Source organism: Suncus etruscus, chromosome 1 (genome assembly GCF_024139225.1).
Source record: "Suncus etruscus isolate mSunEtr1 chromosome 1, mSunEtr1.pri.cur, whole genome shotgun sequence".
Lineage (NCBI taxonomy): Eukaryota > Metazoa > Chordata > Mammalia > Eulipotyphla > Soricidae > Suncus > Suncus etruscus.
In genome coordinates this window covers 51,139,525-51,144,372 of record NC_064848.1, presented here as the reverse complement: position 1 = coordinate 51,144,372, position 4,848 = coordinate 51,139,525, and the positions used below count along the sequence as shown (strand labels likewise).

Genomic DNA, 4,848 nt, shown 5'->3' with positions numbered 1-4,848 from the left:
AGACTGTATTTCATAGCAGGTTATTGGTCTTTTATCAAATCAAAAACGGTGTATAAATTTCTACTGATTACAATACTTAAAAATTCCTCTCCCCTTTATCCGACACATTAACGATTCTTTTATAGTTTAAGCTTCTACACAAAGGTGTTAGATTCACATTAATTTTTTTCTTGAAATACAACCTTCTAGGATTGTCATCTGATTGTCATATAATTGCCCTAGATAAGAAATTGATCTATATGAATAAACTGCCTACAGGCATCCTTAGAAGAAATTATTTTTATCCTGCATTAATTGATCCTGAAGGATGAGATCAACATATTGGTCTAATACATTTTAGTTTTCAGGTGGTAAAAAATGATTTTATAGTGCTTAATGTGGTTATCTGACACATTAAAAAACCATACACCAAAACAATATCTAAACAGATTGAGTAATTTCTTATTGTTGATTTGATTTGTTCCTCTTGAAACTGTGAAACCAAACAATATTTCATCTGGGTTTTACTCTACACTTAGGTATAATGAGCGAATTTAGCATACTATATCCTCTATGTACAAGTTATATAGGCTGGAGAAAAGTCATTTCAAAGAAAATAAAACTATCACAACAAACCAAAGAATTTCTTTGCAATGTCTTATGTATGAAAAAATACACTGATGTTTATTACACTGCTTCATATAACATTCATGTAACTCAATCTATTACTCTTCTTTGCGTAAGTCATAAAATCGATCATCTCTTTATAATTTTACTTTTGTCCCAAAATTTCTTAGAAGAAAATAAAAACCTATTTAAAACTTGTCCATCAAGTAATATTTATATTGTGTATTTAAGTAATAAATATACTTAAGGTCTGTCACCAAGTTTTTTTATTTAAATTAGCCTCAATGTTCATAGCACAAAACAATTGTTCAATGAATAGTTTAATTAACTTAGATAGAAGAACAGTTTTATACTGGTGACTGTTTGCCCACTAAGATTTCTATCAAGATTTTTATGAAGTCTAAGGAGAAATACTACCTTAATTGATTCTTGATGGTCACCTGAAGTGATTCAAACTTATATACAAGTTGTTTGTTCTTTAAAATATTTTAAATATATTTTAAATAATCTTTTAAATAATTTGTGAATGTAAGAAAAAAATTTAGGATCGCATGTTACTTATCTTTTATCATAATAATTTATGCAACTAAAACAACTTCACTAATCCATTTCACGTTTTCTGCTATTAAAAATTAAACAATACTATGAAAATTACTGGTCACATTAGTTGAGGAAAAGTCAGTTAGACAAGAATTTTGTTTGTTTTTGTTTTGGGGCCACACCAGTGCTGCTCAGGGGATATTTCTGGCTCTGTGCTCAGAAATCACTCCTGGCAGGCTCAGAGGATCATATGGGATGCCAGGGATTGAACCCACATTTGGGACGTCCTAGGTTCACAAGTGCAAGACAAATGGCTTCGATTTAGCCAAGAATTTTCTGAGATAAACATAACTTAGATATATTACCAAACTACAGTGGTTTCTTTGCCCAAGTTACTGCTTTTCAATAATGAATTCAAATCCTCAACATACATAAATCCTGGAGATTATTTTAAATATTAGAGATTTACAGCTTGCATAATGTTTAGGAACTGTTACTTTGGGATACATATATTATGCTACCAAAATTGCATTTTACCACTGTAAACAAAGTAAATTAAAAAGTAAATCAACTGTGAAATAATAATTATTAAATTAACTTCTATATATGTGTTGAAAATGAATATTGTTTCTTTTAGAAGTCTTATTACATGTTACTTCATTTATATCACATTATATGACCAACAGAAAAGTATAGCAGAGAAGCAGAATGGCTTTGCATATATCTCTTGGATCTGTTTAGGATGATTAGTTACTCAGAAAACTCAAGAACTTATTTGATATAAAAGACCTATAAGAATTAGAAAAAATACTTTGTAAGTATGTTATAAATGTGTTTTTACTTTGATTTATTACATTTAATTCTAAAATAATATGATTTTAAGACCTACTAATATAAATATATAACTTATATTATACATAATATAGGTGAAATACATATTTAAAACCTGATATATTTAACTACACTTCTACTGTTTTAGAATGCTTGCTTAGCAGTTTGCATCCCAACCAGTAGAGTTAGGGCATCCAAGCCTAGATGATTGCCTCCTTTTAGAATGCATCTAATTTCAATGTGACTATAAATTAATTATCCTCCCCTTTCCAAATGACACAGACCAATTTGTATTGAGAGGTGATGGCAGCAAGGAAGAAGAGATGATCAATAGCCTGTTATATAGGGCCTCAGGATATCTGATCCTTGGGGGTCCTCCAAAAGCCAACGAGGGCAAAAAGTTAATGGGGGCAAGTTAGCAAATCTACACTGTAATTTAATTTACAAGTTGAAAAACTGTGACTATTTTGAAATGAAGTCTCTTAACCAGTTTCAGCAAAAATCTATAAATATCAGTCTTCTATTCAATTTAAATTAAACATGCATCCAGAACAAAAAACTAAAACCCAGAAGAATTTTTTTTAATTTGAAAAATACTTCAGTGGACTTCATAAGATAAATTATTGTTCAAGAAGTGTACTGAATTCTTTTGAAAAGACTAAAACCTTGACTTCATTTTAAAATAATCATGTTAAAGCCACTTCTAAAAATTAATCAACCTAGAATCAACTAAGACTTATTCATATATTGGGGGTACAGCTCCATATATTATAGTTCCTTCTTTATTGATGGTAAAGGTATAAAGATACAAGATGTGATTGCTTAAGTTCTCAAGGAACTTATAGTTTAGAGGCAAAGACAAGTAAAGCATATAAAGAATATACTATATGCATGACTAAATTAAGAATACTTGTTGGGGCCAGAGTGATGGTGCAAGCGGTACCCAGGATGTTCTGTCCCCCAGTATCCCGTATGGTCCCCCAAGCCAGGAGCAATTTCTGAGTGCAATAGCCAGGAGTAACCTTTCAGCGTCACTGGATGTGGCCCAAAAATCAAAAAAAAGAATACTTGGAATTTATCACCAATTTCATGCCTGGAAATGAATGAAATAATTTATGTAAATTGCTTAGCAAAATTCCCAACGCATAGTAACTTATATTAATATTAGCATAACATTGACAACAACGATGATAGTGATGGTATGAATGTGATGACAATTATCAAGATGATAATAGTGATATATGATAATGTTTTCAAGACACTGAAGATAAGAAATGGGAATAAGTAAAAAAGATTGTTTAAACAATGGTTTCCTGTAAAAGTTATATATCTGAGGTAAAAATATCAAGATTAAATAAAAGAAAAATTGACAAGGAAGGCAAAGAGGAGGGAAATAGAAATAGAAATATTCTAGATGAATAGAAGATAATATTCAAATTTTTTCTCCAAAAAATAAGTATGAAATGATATTTCTTGGAAAGTCCTAAAACAGATATATTCCTAAGGGAATCCCTCCAGTTAGTATGGAGCTCCCACTTTCCTCACCAACTTATAGAAAATTGTCCTAGTGTTTGAGAATGCATATGTTGTGCTCTCTTCGGCAGCACATATACTAAAATTCGAACAATACAGAGTAGATTAGCATGGACCCTGTGCAAGGATGACATGCAAATTCAAGAATGCATATGTTTATTTTCCTACTTAAATGTCATTATTTACATTTAGGATTTACATTACTGCTTCTCCACTCATTAAAACACAGGCAAAATAATAGATGTTAAATATAATCTAATTTAATTAGCATACTTTTTTATTTCTGTAAACCTATAATATAGCAGACAGTGTTGTACATATTTGTAACAGGTATTGTATATAGTAGATGAAGCAAGATATTTCCTCCATGTACTTTGAAACTAGGAGTCAAGATTTATGTTAAAATTTCATTTCTAAAAATGCTAAACAAAACTCTTAACTCTGAGAAAAGATAAAAAAATCTTGTTAACATATTTATGAAATAAATGTAAATAGTGTAAGTAATTCAGAATGTATATCTCAGAACAGATTAAATTATGTATAGTAATTTTCATTTGGTTTAAAAGCAGGAGTATAAAGTTTCTACAAATACAGATGTTCTGTAAATATAAACTTACAACTTGGAAATATGTGTAATATTAACATATATTTTAAAAATTAATAATAGTTTTATGAAGTATAACAGTTTTTCTCACCCACTAAATATTCACTCTGCCCTTTACACCCTACATTTTATTTTATTTTTTATTACTTTATTTAAACAATATGCTTACAAGGTTGTTCATAATACTGTTGGATTTTTTCATAGACTCAAAGTTGTTTATGATCATATTTGAACCATAAAATATACAACACCCTTCATCAGTGCACATTTCATACCACCAATACTCCCAGTTGCCCTCCTGCCCTCTCCCCATACCTGTCTCTGGGATAAATATTTGTCTTCTCTGTTTCTCTCTCTCCCCCTTTATTATTTTTCCCTTTTATACACAATAGTTTGCAATACTGTTACTGAAGAAGTATCATGCCTATTTCCTTATCTCTTTCAGCACCCAATTTTTTTTCAATGTAGTTATTTACAAATATCATTGTCACAGTAGCCTTTTCTCTGTCTTAATTGTACTTTCCCACTGTTTGTGGCAATCTTCCTAGTATGGACTGGTCCTCCAGCCCTTGTATCTGTGTCTCTAGATATTATCATGCTATTTTTTTATATCTCAAAAATGAGTGCAATATTTCTATGTCTACCCTTTCCCTCTGACTCATTTTATTCAGCATAATATTCTTCATATCCATCCATGTATAAGAAAATTTTATTACTTTATTTTTCCTAACAGC

General features: G+C 30.2%; 1 non-coding gene across 1 annotated transcript; it reads left to right on the top strand.

The window, feature by feature from the left end:
• The first annotated feature begins 3,565 nt into the window (after window positions 1-3,565).
• Window positions 3,566-3,672, top strand: LOC126027753 (U6 spliceosomal RNA). Its single transcript, XR_007502321.1, has one exon. It is a non-coding gene; the product is annotated as a U6 spliceosomal RNA (small nuclear RNA).
• The last annotated feature ends 1,176 nt before the right edge of the window (window positions 3,673-4,848 follow it).